Source organism: Ranitomeya imitator, chromosome 1 (genome assembly GCF_032444005.1).
Source record: "Ranitomeya imitator isolate aRanImi1 chromosome 1, aRanImi1.pri, whole genome shotgun sequence".
NCBI lineage: Eukaryota > Metazoa > Chordata > Amphibia > Anura > Dendrobatidae > Ranitomeya > Ranitomeya imitator.
This window is the reverse complement of record NC_091282.1, coordinates 1,217,322,186-1,217,338,275: the sequence shown is the minus strand read 5'-3', so window position 1 is coordinate 1,217,338,275 and position 16,090 is coordinate 1,217,322,186. Positions and strand designations below refer to the sequence as shown.

The 16,090-nt window shown below is 47.4% G+C and overlaps 1 protein-coding gene across 1 annotated transcript in view; it reads right to left on the bottom strand.

Annotated features, from left to right (window-relative positions):
• Positions 1–16,090, bottom strand: part of CPXM1 (carboxypeptidase X, M14 family member 1) — an 86,181-nt gene that overhangs the window by 69,701 nt on the left and 390 nt on the right. The window lies entirely within an intron of this gene.

Sequence of the window (16,090 nt, the reverse complement as noted above, 5' to 3'; positions counted from 1 at the left end):
TAGCATTCTCTTCCCCTCATTGGATATCACCTCTCTCCTTGCTTCCAGAATTGTATAGGGCTTGAGGTTCACTTACATGCGGTTCTGTCAACACGTCATGCTTGACCACCTACGTATGCCCCGGCAAAAAGCTCCTAACACTGTTGCCTCTGGACCAGCGTCAGAGTGTCTGCAATGGTGAAATTGTCCATGGTGACTTTGGAACTGGCTCCCAGGCAAGGGGTTTCCAGTGATTCTCGGACTCTCCAGGGTTTTAGCAAGTTCACATGATAGACCTGTTGTGGCTTCCTTCGCCCCGGTTGGTGTACCTTGTAATTAACTTTGCCCAGTTTTTCCACCACCTCGTATGGGCCTTGCCACTCTGGTAGGAACTTTCTATCCACCATGGGGATAAGCACTAGCACGCAATCCCGGGCTGGAACTGCCTCAGACTCGCTGATCGGTTATACACCCTTGCCTGTGACTCCTATGCCTGGAGAAGATGCTCCTTCGCAATAGGAATCATTTTCACCATTCTCTCCTGCAGCTCGGCGACATGCTCTATAATGCTCCGGTGTGGCATGCCCTTAGCTTCCCATGTTTCCTTGGCGATGTCCAGGAGCCCTCGCGGATGTCGACCATACAAGAGCTCAAATGGCAAGAAGCTAGTAGAGGCCTGGGGAACTTCCGTGATGGAGAAGAGCTGAAACGGAAGCGGGTAGTCTCAGTCTTGACCGTCCTTCTCAATTACTGTTTTGACAATGGCTTTCATGGTTTTATTGTAGCACTCTATTAGGCCGTCGGTCTCTGGATGGTACACTGAGGTTCACAGCTGCGCAATCTGGAGGACCCTACAGAGTTCTTTCATAACCTTGCTCATGAAGGGGGTTCCCTGGCCTGTCAGAATCTCCTTCGGCAGGCCCGTCCTAGCAAAAATATTGACAAGTAGTTCCCGTGCGATACTCTTAGCTGAAGAGTTCCTTAGGGGTACTGCTTCAGGGTACCGGGTTGCATGGTCCATGACCTCTAGGATATATTGGTGCCCTCGTGCCGACTTAACTAACGCACCTACTAGGTCCATGGAAATTCGTTCAAACAGGATCTCTTTTACTGGTAACGGGACCAAAGGACTTCGGAAGTGCGCAGAGAGAGCAGTTATCTGGCAGGTGAGGCAGGACCTACAATAATTCAGGATCTCCCGATAACATTCCGGCCAGTAGAACCTCTGCATTCTCTCCTGCATTTTATCCACACCCAGATGTCCCCCCAAAACATACGAATGGGGCATGTCTAGAACCCTCCACTGGTATGGCACTGGAACCATCAACTGCTCCACTATTTCACCTCCCCTTAGGGTAGTCACTCTATCCAGTAATTCGCTATTGACTGTAAAGTGTGGGTACCTGGCCCCCAGCTCTTGAGCAACCCCATCAATCACAGACACATTTTGAAAGGCCTCTTTTAGGGTGAGATCCTGCATTTGAGCAGTCCTAAATTTTCCCCAGAAACCCCCAGTTCAGGAAGCTTCCCTGGTCGCAGATTTGTCCTCATTACCAGCTAGGACACACAAAGGGAACTCCTGCACCTCTGACTGCAATGGGGATTCATCAGGGTTGTGCTGGCTCCTGCCTGAGACACTAGGCACCCCTGCTTTTCCCCAGAAGTCCTAGAACAGGCTGAAGTCCCGCCCAATTATCACGGGGTGCAGCAACCTCATGGAACTCTGTACCATGGCTCGTTTTAATCAACACTCTTGCCACAGGGTAGTCTTTGGCATCCCTGTGGATACAGTGGACGCCCATGTTTCCCTGTGATCAACTGATGGGAAAGCGTGGCCCTTATCAGGGTCACCAAGCTCCCGGAGTCCAAGGGTCCTGACACCAGTACTCCGTTTACGGTCACGAGAAATGACTGCAGCCCCTCTTCGGGCTGATAGTCCACACTGCAGGCTGGGTAGGCATTATACGAGCAGCGCCTGGCCAGGCTGCAAACCATCTGCTCAGCAGACATAGGACAATGGGCTGCTATCTGTCCAGGACCATGACACCCCCAGCAGATCAGGTCTTTAGCAGCAGCCTTTGGTATCACCTCAGCATCTCCTTAGGAGCTTGGACTCCCCCCAGTGGTGGCTCTGTTAGCCCTCTTTTGGACCTTGGGCTCTCGCTGGGTATCCCAGTATGGAGATGTACCACCCCCTGCCTTCCTCAGAGACCTCTCGACCACCTGGTACCTTTCTACAAGGCCCACCAGGTCATCTGCATTCTGGGGGTCTCCTTGGGCAACCCAGGTCTGCACCAGCCTGGGGAGTGAGTGAATAAATCTTTTCAGTATGACCCTTTCGACCATCTGGGCTGGAGTGGAGGTCTCTGGCTGCAACCAAATGCAACAAGTCAAATATGCTGTGAGTGAGGTTTGTCACCACAATGCTCCCAGTGATTAATCCTTTGGGCTCCAACACATATAGTGACCCCTGAGGGAGCCAATAACTTCGTATTCCACTTTGTCATATATCCAGGCATCTTGCAAGGCTAAGTCAAAATAGGCTTTCTGGGGTTCACCTATCAGATAGGGGGCCAGCACCTCTGCACACTGCTCCAGGGGCAGCCTCTCACGCTCTGCAACCCGTTCAAAAACAGTCAAAAACGCCTCTATATCATCTTTTGCATGGCTCATCTTACCGCTTTCTGGATGCACAAGTCATCACCTTGACTTGGGGAGGGGCGGTTTTCTCAGCTGCGGACCTCTCCCATCAAGAGTTCCATCTGCCTTTGCTGCTGCTGAATCTGTTGCATTAGGAGCTTATTAGTTTCTTGTTGTACCTGGTGCTGTTGCTGCTGGATCAGGATCAGGTGCTTGAGTAGCTCGTACATTTTGTCCAACTGCTGTTCCATCTTCATAGCTGCCTTAACCCAGGACATACCATTTGCACCACTGCTACACGTATTCCTGGAACATTTGCCCGCATTCTTCACCACTTGTGGCAGGTCGGCTCACTTAGCTGCTCCTCGAGGTAGACACAGGCACACGGGCAAGTCTCTGGGTGGTTTAGTGTATCATAAACCCCAAAATGGTAACAGAAAAACAGCAGTTTTCTGGCTCAAAAGGAAATAAAGAGTTCATAAATAGTCCTGCCCAGCTCTTCTGGGCATCACATATGCAGCTCCCACAGGAGCGTCAGCCTAGGGCTTGCCTGCCTCAACACAACACAGCCAAAGAAAAAAAATTGGCTGGGCATTTATTTCACCAGCCACACCCTTGAGGTGGAGATATGGTGAGTAGGTGTCACACCCATCGCTAACCTACTCACCTAAAAACCCATCCCATAACATGGCTGATTTACTTCTTCAGCACATAGCATACTGAACAGAAACTTATGGGTTTCTAGATCACAGAGGAAAGAAATCTCCTTGACACATATCTCCCCTCACATACCGTGCCAGTGACCCTGTCACACCACATACATACACTCATACACAGTCACATAGACCTGATACATGATCATACACCCATTCACTCACATAGACCCGGTATATAACCGCATACATACACCTATACACTCACATAGACCTGTATATAACCTCATACATACACCTATACACTCACATAGACCCGGTATATAACCACATACATACACCCATATAGACCTGTGTATAACCTCATACATACCCCCATACACTTACATCGACATGGTATATAACATCGTACATACACCTATACACTCACATCGACCCGGTATATGGTCACATTCACCCATATATAGACCTGGTAAATAATCACATACATATACACATACACTCACATTGACCCGATTTATAACCACTGTGATGCAGTGACCCCTGTAACAGGTAGGGGGCGCTGCATGGTCTTCCCAGTCTACGCACAGAGGCGTATTGAGGCTGTGAGAGTGCATGGCAGTTGCATGCATGGATGTGATTATGTGACAAAGTCCGGCATTGTGGTGAATGGCCGATATATGTGTCGCAGAGGAGGAGACTCTGCGCTGCCAGCCTAAAGCGATATGGTGTTCTGGGCCCTGTAGTCCTACAAGTATAGTGTTGTAACATAGTCATGGGAGGTTTGGCAGGGCTAGTTATGTGAGATGGGCGGGACAAACTAGCCACACACCCACACTCCCCACCCAGGGGAGGGGTTCAAGGTATATAATGTGACCAGGGTGTGGGTCACAGGGAGTGCCTGTGTATGGTCGCTGTGTGTGACCTGTGTGAGCCTGTGTTGGAAGACCTGGGAGGAGGCTTCCTGAATAGCACATGGTGGGGCTTCAGACCTGGTGGCCTGGGTATTGGATGGTCCCAGCTGGGGATGGACGTCCTGAATAGTATCCGGACTGGCTGCCTGTGTGATCCTGTGTAACCTGGGTGTTGGGAGGTCCTGGGAGTAGGACTGGGTCCCTGAATAGCACGAGGTGAGGACCGGTATCTGCAGAGCCAGTGTCAGCTACTGTGTGAGGAAGCTACAGTCCTTCGGTGGGTCTGGACTGACTAATGTGTGCCAACCAGGCAAGTTGGTGATCCCCGTTTGGCAGCTTTCCCAGAAGAGTGAGGACTGACAAGGAGTCAGCAGGTGGAGCAGGAGCTCCCAGAAGGTGCCATAGTCTGTTGGTGCCAATTGGTTGCTATGGTCTATGAACTGTGTGGTAACCCACGGCAACTGGTCAGAGGAGGACCAGCGTGATTAGTTGCTGCAACGTGCTAATGTGAAGATAACGGGTTAACCATATCTTGCTATGTTAGAGAATGGACTGCATGTAAGTCAGTGAAATGCAACTTGGCTTACGACACGGTTTATGCTGTATAAAATAAACCGTATGGACTGTTTTGTTTGAAAAAATCGTGGCTGACGTGAATCCCGTGCTAAGCGAGTGTCCCCCAATACACTCAGTAAGAGCAACCTTACACCACATACATATACCCATACAGTCACATAGACCTGGTAGATGGTCACATACACACACCCATGGATGGTACATACCCACACACATGCAAACCTACATAGGACTGGTATATACACACATAGATACACCCATGTATACAACCACATACAGGTAACATCACAGACTGCATGCATCTCGTGCAGGCACCAGGTGAAATGACCCATGCACTGGTGGGAGGTGAAGGCAGGACCAGTTGGTCGGAGTGGAGCGTGGGGCACCCAGTGCACATGAGATGTTTGATGAGATGAGCAGTCGGCACCTCTGCAGGACAGGGGTCTCTCTTTATAGATGAACCAGTGAGTGAAAAGGCAAGAAAAGCAAGAAGGCGACATCATCAGGTGCAGAGACGTGCAAACTGCGGCATGCCATAGTGATGTCCGTCTGTGAGCGTGAAGCACCTTTGCAGTACGAGGCTGGAGGCGCCATTGTGGATGCCCATGTCCCACCCCACAGACGGCATGAGGCTCTTTTTCAGGAGATGCACCCGGGTCAGGGTTGGAGATGGATAAAGGGAGGAATGTCGCTGCCTCTGTTAGTATAGACACCTGTGGACTGTTATGACCTGGTGGTTAGGAGCACCCGACCTGATAGTTAAACTCATACAGGACGAGCTCTGGGATGTGGGAGCTCTGCTGACCGCAAGCCCTAATCCTATCGCACACACTAAAAATAGCCGTGGAGCGCTCCTGACGCTCCCTAGGCGCCTTGTCACAGCCTCAGAGCTAGCTAGCCCTAGAGATAGAAAATAAAGCCTACCTTGCCTCAGAGAAATTCCCCAAAGGAATAGGCAACCCCCCATATATAATGACTGTGAGTAAAGATGAAAGTCACAAACGCAGAAATTAAATAGGTTTCAGCAAAGGGAGGCCAGACTTACTAAATAGACAGAGGATAGGAAAGGAATCTTTGCGGTCAGCACAAAAACCTACAAAAGACCACGCAGAGTGTGCAAAAGGGTCCTCCGCACCGACTCACGGTGCGGGGTGCCACTCTGCATCCCAGAGCTTCCAGCAAGCAAGACAAAATCAGGATAACCAGCTGGACAAAGAAACAATGAGCAAAAATAACAATAAGGAACTTAGCTTCTGCAGGAGAAGGCAGGTCACCAGGCAGATCCAGGAGCGAACTGAACCAATGCTAAAACATTGACAGCTGGCATGGAGTAACGATCTGAGTGGAGTTAAATAGAGAAGCCAACCAAAGGATAAACCACGTCACCTGTGTAAGGAACCTCAGAAGCAGCAGCTTCACTCATAGCCACCAGAGGGAGCCCATAGACAGAACTCGCCGAAGTACCATTCACGACCACAGGAGGGAGCTCGACAACAGAATTCACAACAGTACCCCCCCCCTTGAGGAGGGGTCACCGAACCCTCACCAGAGCCCCCAGGCCGATCAGGAAGAGCCAAATGAAAGGCACGAACAAGATCGGCAGCATGAACATCAGAGGCAAAAACCCAGGAATTATCTTCTTGACCATAACCCTTCCACTTGACCAGGTACTGGAGTTTCCGTCTCGAAACACAAGAATCCAAAATCTTCTCCACCACATACTCCAACTCCCCCTCGACCAACACCGGGGCAGGAGGGTCAACGGAGGGAACCATAGGCGCCACGTTTCTTCGCAATAACGACTTATGGAACACATTATGGATGGCAAAAGAAGCTGGAAGGTCCAAACGAAATGACACAGGATTAAGAAATTCAGAAATCTTATATGGCCCAATGAAACGAGGCTTAAACTTAGGAGAGGAAACCTTCATAGGAACATGACGAGATGACAACCAAACCAAATCCCCAACACGAAGTCGGGGACCAACACAGCGCCGGTGGTTAGCGAAACGTTGAGCCTTCTCCTGGGACAACGTCAAATTGTCCACTACATGAGTCCAAATCTGCTGCAACCTATCCACCACAGTATCCACACCAGGACAGTCTGAAGACTCAACCTGCCCTGAAGAGAAATGAGGATGGAAACCAGAATTGCAGAAAAAAGGAGAAACTAAAGTAGCTGAGCTGGCCCGATTATTAAGGGTGAACTCAGACAAACGCAAGAAGGACACCCAATCATCCTGATCAGCAGAAACAAAGCATCTCAGATATGTCTCCAAAGTCTGATTAGTTCGTTCGGTTTGGCCATTAGTCTGAGGATGGAAAGCCGAAGAAAAAGACAAATCAATGCCCATCTTAGCGCAAAAGGACCGCCAAAACCTCGAAACAAACTGGGAACCTCTGTCCAAGACGATGTTCTCCGGAATGCCATGCAAACGAACCACATGCTGGAAAAACAATGGCACCAAATCAGAGGAGGAAGGCAATTTAGACAAGGGTACCAAATGGACCATCTTAGAAAAGCGATCACAAACCACCCAAATGACCGCCATCTTTTGAGAAACAGGGAGATCAGAAATAAAATCCATGGAAATATGCGTCCAGGGCCTCTTCGGAATCGGCAAGGGCAAAAGCAACTCACTGGCACGAGAACAGCAGGGCTTAGCACGAGCACAAATCCCACAGGACTGCACAAAAGAACGCACATCCCGTGACAAAGACGGCCACCAAAAGGATCTAGCCACCAAATATCTGGTACCAAAGATTCCAGGATGACCAGCCAATACTGAACAATGAATCTCCGAGATAACTCTACCAGTCCATCTATCAGGGACAAACAGTTTCTCCGCTGGGCAACGGTCAGGTCTATCAGCCTGAAACTTTTGCAGCACACGCCGCAAATCAGGGGAAATGGCAGACAAAATTACCCCTTCTTTAAGAATACCCGCCGGCTCCGGAACACCCGGAGAGTCAGGCACAAAACTCCTTGACAGGGCATCAGCCTTCACATTCTTAGATCCCGGAAGGTATGAAACCACAAAATCAAAACAGGAGAAAAAGAGCGACCATCGAGCCTGTCTAGGATTCAACCGTTTGGCAGACTCAAGATAAGTCAAATTCTTGTGATCCGTCAAGACCACCACGCGATGTTTAGCTCCTTCAAGCCAATGTCGCCACTCCTCGAATGCCCACTTCATGGCCAACAACTCTCGATTGCCAACATCATAATTGCGCTCAGCAGGCGAGAATTTTCTAGAAAAGAAGGCACAGGGTTTCATCACCGAGCCATCAGAACTTCTTTGCGACAAAACAGCCCCTGCTCCAATTTCAGAAGCATCAACCTCCACCTGAAAAGGGAGCGAAACATCTGGCTGGCACAACACAGGGGCAGAAGAAAAACGACGCTTCAACTCCTGAAAAGCCGCTACAGCCGCAGAGGACCAATTGAGCACATCAGCACCTTTCTTGCTCAAATCAGTCAACGGTTTAGCAATACTGGAAAAGTTAGCGATGAAGCGACGATAAAAATTAGCAAAGCCCAGGAACTTCTGCAGGCTCTTCACAGATGTCGGCTGAGTCCAATCATAAATGGCCTGAACTTTAACAGGGTCCATCTCGATAGTAGAAGGGGAAAAAATGAACCCCAAAAATGAAACCTTCTGAACTCCAAAGAGACACTTTGACCCCTTCACAAACAAGGAATTGGCACGAAGGACCTGGAACACCATTCTGACCTGCTTCACATGAGACTCCCAATCATCCGAAAAGACCAAAATGTCATCCAAATATACAATCATAAATCTATCCAGGTACTCTCGGAAGATGTCATGCATAAAGGACTGAAACACAGATGGAGCATTAGAAAGCCCGAATGGCATAACCAGGTACTCAAAATGGCCCTCGGGCGTATTAAATGCTGGTTTCCATTCATCACCCTGTTTAATTCGCACAAGATTATACGCCCCTCGAAGATCTATCTTGGTGAACCAACTAGCCCCCTTAATCCGAGCAAATAAATCAGACAGCAGCGGCAAAGGATACTGAAATTTGACGGTGATCTTATTAAGAAGGCGGTAATCAATACAAGGTCTCAAAGAACCATCCTTCTTGGCCACAAAAAAGAACCCTGCTCCCAATGGTGACGACGACGGACGAATATGACCCTTCTCCAAGGATTCCTTTATATAACTTCGCATAGCGGCGTGCTCTGGCACAGATAAATTGAACAATCGGCCCTTAGGAAACTTACTACCAGGAATCAAATTAATAGCACAATCGCAATCCCAATGAGGAGGTAGGGCACCGGATTTGGGCTCTTCAAATACATCCCGGTAATCTGATAAAAACTCAGGGACTTCAGAAGGAGTGGAAGGCGAAATTGACAACAATGGAACATCACCATGTACTCCCTGACAACCCCAGCTGGACACAGACATAGATTTCCAATCCAATACTGGATTATGGACCTGTAGCCAGGGCAACCCCAAAACGACCACATCATGCAGATTATGCAACACCAAAAAGCGAATATCCTCCTGATGTGCAGGAGCCATGCACATGGTCAATTGGGTCCAGTACTGAGGCTTATTCTTGGCCAAAGGCGTAGCATCAATTCCTCTCAATGGAATAGGATACTGGAAGGGCTCCAAGACAAACCTACAGCGCCTAGCATACTCCAAGTCCACCAAATTCAGGGCAGCGCCTGAATCCACAAATGCCATTACAGAATAGGACGACAAAGAGCAAATCAGAGTAATGGACAAAAGAAATTTAGACTGTACCGTACCAATGGTGGCAGACCTAGCGAATCGCTTAGTGAGCTTAGGGCAATCAGAGATAGCATGAGTGGAATCACCACAGTAAAAACACAGCCCATTCCGACGTCTGTGTTCTTGCCGTTCAGCTCTAGTCAAAGTCCTATCACACTGCATAGGCTCAGGCCTATGCTCAGAGAATACCGCCAGATGGTGCACAGCTTTGCGCTCACGCATGCACAGATCGATCTGAATGGCCAAGGACATAGACTCATTCAGACTAGCAGGCGTGGGAAATCCCACCATGACATCCTTAAGGGCTTCAGAAAGACCCTTTCTGAAAATTGCCGCCAGGGCACACTCATTCCACTGAGTAAGCACTGACCACTTTCTAAACTTCTGACAATATATCTCCGCTTCATCCTGACCCTGACACAGAGCCAGCAAGATTTTCTCTGCCTGATCCACTGAATTTGGTTCATCATAAAGCAATCCAAGCGCCAGAAAAAACGCATCTACATCTCGCAATGCAGGATCTCCTGGCGCAAGGGAAAATGCCCAGTCTTGAGGGTCACCACGCAACAAAGAAATAATGATTTTTACCTGTTGAACGGGGTCACCAGAGGAGCGGGGTTTCAAAGCTAGAAACAGTTTACAATTAGTTTTGAAATTCAAGAATCTAGATCTATCCCCAGAAAATAAATCAGGAATAGGAATTCTAGGCTCTAACATAGGATTCTGAACCACAAAATCTTGAATGTTTTGTACCCTTGCAGTGAGATGATCCACACAAGAGGACAGACCTTGAATGTCCATCTCTACACCTGTGTCCTGAACCGCCCAAAGGTCTAGGGGAAAAGAAAGACAAAACACAGTGCAAAGAAAAAAAAATGGTCTCAGAAGTCCTCTTATCCCTCTATTGAGATGCATTAATACTTTGGGCCAGCTGTACTGTTATGACCTGGTGGTTAGGAGCACCCGACCTGATAGTTAAATTCATACAGGACGAGCTCTGGGATGTGGGAGCTCTGCTGACCGCAAGCCCTAATCCTATCATACACACTAGAAATAGCCGTGGAGCGCTCCTGACGCTCCCTAGGCGCCTCGTCACAGCCTTAGAGCTAGCTAGCCCTAGAGATAGAAAATAAAGCCTACCTTGCCTCAGAGAAATTCCCCAAAGGAATAGGCAGCCCCCCACATATAATGACTGTGAGTAAAGATGAAAGTCACAAACGCAGAAATGAAATAGGTTTCAGCAAAGGGAGGCCAGACTTACTAAACAGACTGAGGATAGGAAAGGAATCTTTTCGGTCAGCACAAAAACCTACAAAAGACCACGCAGAATGTGCAAAAGGGTCCTCCGCACCGACTCATGGTGCGGGGTGCCACTCTGCATCCCAGAGCTTCCAGCAAGCAAGACAAAATCAGGATAACCAGCTGGACAAAGAAACAATGAGCAAAAATAACAATAAGGAACTTAGCTTCTGCAGGAGAAGACAGGTCACCAGGCAGATCCAGGAGCGAACTGAACCAATGCTAAAACATTGACAGCTGGCATGGAGTAACGATCTGAGAGGATTTAAATAGAGCAGTCAACCAAAGGATAAACCACGTCACCTGTGTAAGGAACCTCAGAAGCAGCAGCTTCACTCATAGCCACCAGAGGGAGCCCATAGACAGAACTCGCCGAAGTACCATTCACGACCACAGGAGGGAGCTCGACAACAGAATTCACAACACGGACAATCACTCCGCAAGGCTGAGGGCTAGGGATGGACGCCAGCTACAGACACCTGGGTACCAGATGATGGCCAGTACCTTGATTTATGCCAATCTCAGATCTGGTCAGACTCTACTTCTTATCAAACCAGGCTGCCGAATCATGGTTTCCATGTGCTCCCGCTGTGGGGGGGCGGTCAGGTGACTGTTTGTGGTTTGCTTACATACAGACAGATGCCATCGCGACTCATTTGGGTTCCCTCAATTCTCTCCTGACTGGTACATCAATAATAAATCTGGAGCATCTAAAATATTTACAGGGAATCTGTCAGCAGGTTTGTGCAGTGCAATCTAAGAACAGCATGATGCAGGGGCAGAGACCCTGATACCAGCCATGTGTCCCTGGGCTGTAATTTGGTGTTTCAATACAATCAGTGTTTTATCAGCAGTAGATTATCATTGCAGAACTAGCTGCCATGTGCCTCCTTGTCTAACCCCTCCCCCAGCACTGATTGGCAGCTTTCTGTCACTATACAATGTACACAGAAAGCTGCTAATCACTCATGTGGGCGGAGTTATACACAGAGAGCTGCCAATCATTGTTGTGGGCAGGTAATGCAAGTCAACAATGCAAGCAGGTTCAACACAAAAAGCTGCCAATCAGTGGTGTGGGCGGGGTTATACACAGAAAACAGCCAATCAGTGGTGTGGGCAGGGTTATACACAGAAAACAGCCAATAACTGGTGTGGGCAAGGTTATTATTATTATTATTATTATACATTTTTTTTTTATAGCGCCATTTATTCCATGGCGCTTTACATGTGAATACGGGGCAAATATAGACAAATACATTATACGTTATACACAAAAAACAGCCAATCACTGGTGTGGGTGGGGTTATACACAGAAAGCTGCTAATCAGTGTGTAGACGTGTTTATACACAGGAAGCTGCCAATCACTGATGTGGGCAGAGTTATACACAGGAAGCAGCCAATCACTGGTGTGGGCAGAGTTATACACAGGAAGCAGCCAATCACTGGTGTGGGCGGAGTTATACACAGGAAACAGCCAATCACTGGTGTGGGCGGAGTTATACACAGGAAGCAGCCAATCACTGGTGTGGGCGGAGTTATACACAGGAAACAGCCAATCACTGGTGTGGGCGGAGTTATACACAGGAAGCAGCCAATCACTAGTGTGGGCGGAGTTATACACAGGATGCAGCCAATCACTGGTGTGGGCAGGGTTATACACAAAAAGCTACCTGTCATAGAAAACATTAAAATCCATAACACATCTCCAGGGAGAGGTCATTCACCCCTTCCTCTCTCAGACAGGGAAAGATCTTTTCTGAGGTCCCAGATAACAAAGGGACATGTCTTTACACATAGATGGAGAAGCAGATAAGTTTCTTTTGTTTACAGGAAGCACATCCTGAGTTCAAAGGATCTGCAGCCAGATGTTTTGGTGCTGATGGGAAGTTATGAATATTGAGGTTTGTATAGATCCTACATTGATAGTACAGACATTTTCAACTTCAGGACTAATCGGGGAAGAATATGTATATTTTCTCATAACTTTGACACCTGCCTACAAGCCCCAAATCAATAGTGGCCAGATGACAACAGCCATGCCATGTTTGCTATCTTTGGAAAGGTAAAATCTCAATAAAAAATATGGCAGTGATATTGGACTCCTGTGATCAACGCTGATATCAGATATCGCACAGTGTCTGCAGATATCACATATCGCACAGTGTCTGCTGATACTACATATCGCACCATGTCTGCAGATATCACATATTGCACTGTCTGCTGATATCACATATCGCACAGTGTCTGCAGATATCACATATCGCAGTGTCTGCAGATATCACATATCACACCGTGTCTGCTGATATTACATATCGCACCGTGTCTGCTGATATCAGATATCGCACCGTGTCTGCTGATATCACATATCGCACCGTGTCTGCTGATATCACATATCGCACCGTGTCTGCTGATATCACATATCACTGTCTGCAGATATCACATATCGCACAGTGTCTGCAGATATCACATATCGCACAGTGTCTGCAGATATCACATATCGCACAGTGTCTGCTGATATCACATATCGCACAGTGTCTGCTGATATCACATATCGCACCGTGTCTGCAGATATCACATATCGCACAGTGTCTGCTGATATCACATATCGCACAGTGTCTGCAGATATCACATATCGCACAGTGTCTGCTGATATCACATATCACACAGTGTCTGCAGATATCACATATTGCACTGTCTGCTGATATTACATATCGCACAGTGTCTGCTGATATCACATATTGCACCGTGTCTGCAGATATCACATATCGCACAGTGTCTGCAGATATCACATATTGCACTGTCTGCTGATATCACATATCGCACAGTGTCTGCTGATATCACATATTGCACCGTCTCTGCAGATATCACATATCGCACAGTGTCTGCTGATATCACATATCACACAGTGTCAGCTGATATTACATATTGCACGGTGTCTGCAGATCTCACATATCGCACAGTGTCTGCAGATATCACATATCGCACCGTGTCTGCAGATATCACATATCGCACAGTGTCTGCTGATATCACATATCACACAGTGTCTGCAGATATCACATATCGCACAGTGTCTGCTGATATCACATATCACACAGTGTCAGCTGATATCACATATCGCACAGTGTCTGCTGATATCACATATCACACCGTGTCTGCAGATCTCACATATCACACAGTGTCTGCTGATATTACATATTGCACCGTGTCTGCAGATCTCACATATCACACAGTGTCTGCTGATATCACATATCACACAGTGTCAGCTGATATCACATATCACACAGTGTCAGCTGATATCACATATCACACAGTGTCAGCTGATATCACATATCACACAGTGTCTGCTGATATCACATATTGCACTGTCTGCTGATATTACATATTGCACCGTGTCTGCAGATATCACATATCGCACAGTGTCTGCTGATATCACATATCACACAGTGTCTGCAGATATCACATATTGCACCGTGTCTGCAGATATCACATATCGCACAGTGTCTGCAGATATCACATATTGCACTGTCTGCTGATATCACATATCACACAGTGTCAGCTGATATCACATATCGCACAGTGTCTGCTGATATCACATATCACACCGTGTCTGCAGATCTCACATATCACACAGTGTCTGCTGATATCACATATCACACAGTGTCAGCTGATATCACATATCACACAGTGTCAGCTGATATCACATATCACACAGTGTCTGCTGATATCACATATCACACAGTGTCTGCTGATATCACATATCACACAGTGTCTGCTGATATCACATATCACACAGTGTCTGCTGATATCACATATCGCACAGTGTCTGCAGATATCACATATCACACAGTGTCTGCAGATATCACATATCACACAGTGTCTGCTGATATCACATATCGCACCATGTCTGCAGATATCACATATTGCACTGTCTGCTGATATCACATATCGCACAGTGTCTGCTGATATCACATATCACACAGTGTCTGCTGATATCACATATCACACAGTGTCTGCTGATATCACATATCGCACCGTGTCTGCAGATATCACATATCGCACCGTGTCTGCAGATATCACATATCGCACTGTCTGCTGATATCACATATTGCACAGTGTCTGCTGATATCACATATCGCACAGTGTCTGCAGATATCACATATCGCACAGTGTTTGCTGATATCACATATCGCACTGTCTGCTGATATCACATATTGCACAGTGTCTGCTGATATCACATATCGCACAGTGTCTGCAGATATCACATATCACACAGTGTCTGCTGATATCACATATCGCACAGTGTCTGCAGATATCACATATCACACAGTGTCTGCTGATATCACATATCGCACCGTGTCTGCAGATATCACATATCGCACAGTGTCTGCAGATATCACATATCGCACTGTCTGCTGATATCACATATTGCACAGTGTCTGCTGATATCACATATCGCACTGTCTGCTGATATCACATATTGCACAGTGTCTGCTGATATCACATATCGCACAGTGTCTGCAGATATCACATATCACACAGTGTCTGCAGATATCACATATCACACAGTGTCTGCTGATATCACATATTGCACTGTCTGCTGATATCACATATCGCACTGTCTGCTGATATCACATATTGCACAGTGTCTGCTGATATCACATATCGCACAGTGTCTGCAGATATCACATATCACACAGTGTCTGCAGATATCACATATCACACAGTGTCTGCTGATATCACATATCGCACCATGTCTGCAGATATCACATATCACACGGTGTCTGCAGATATCACATATCACACAGTGTCTGCTGATATCACATATCGCACCGTGTCTGCAGATATCACATATCACACAGTGTCTGCAGATATCACATATTGCACTGTCTGCTGATATCACATATCGCACAGTGTCTGCAGATATCACATATCACACAGTGTCTGCTGATATCACATATCACACAGTGTCTGCTGATATCACATATCGCACAGTGTCTGCAGATATCACATATCACACAGTGTCTGCAGATATCACATATCACACAGTGTCTGCTGATATCACATATTGCACTGTCTGCTGATATCACATATTGCACCGTGTCTGCAGATATCACATATCACACACTGTCGGCTGATAGCGCACGGTGTCTGCAGGTCCTGTATATTACACCCCCTAGCGTATCCCCAGTGTGACCTTAGCGCTCGGTGCACGGACAGCGCGGTCGGGCAGAGCGCAGGCGGTCAGGCTCGCTCTGGCCT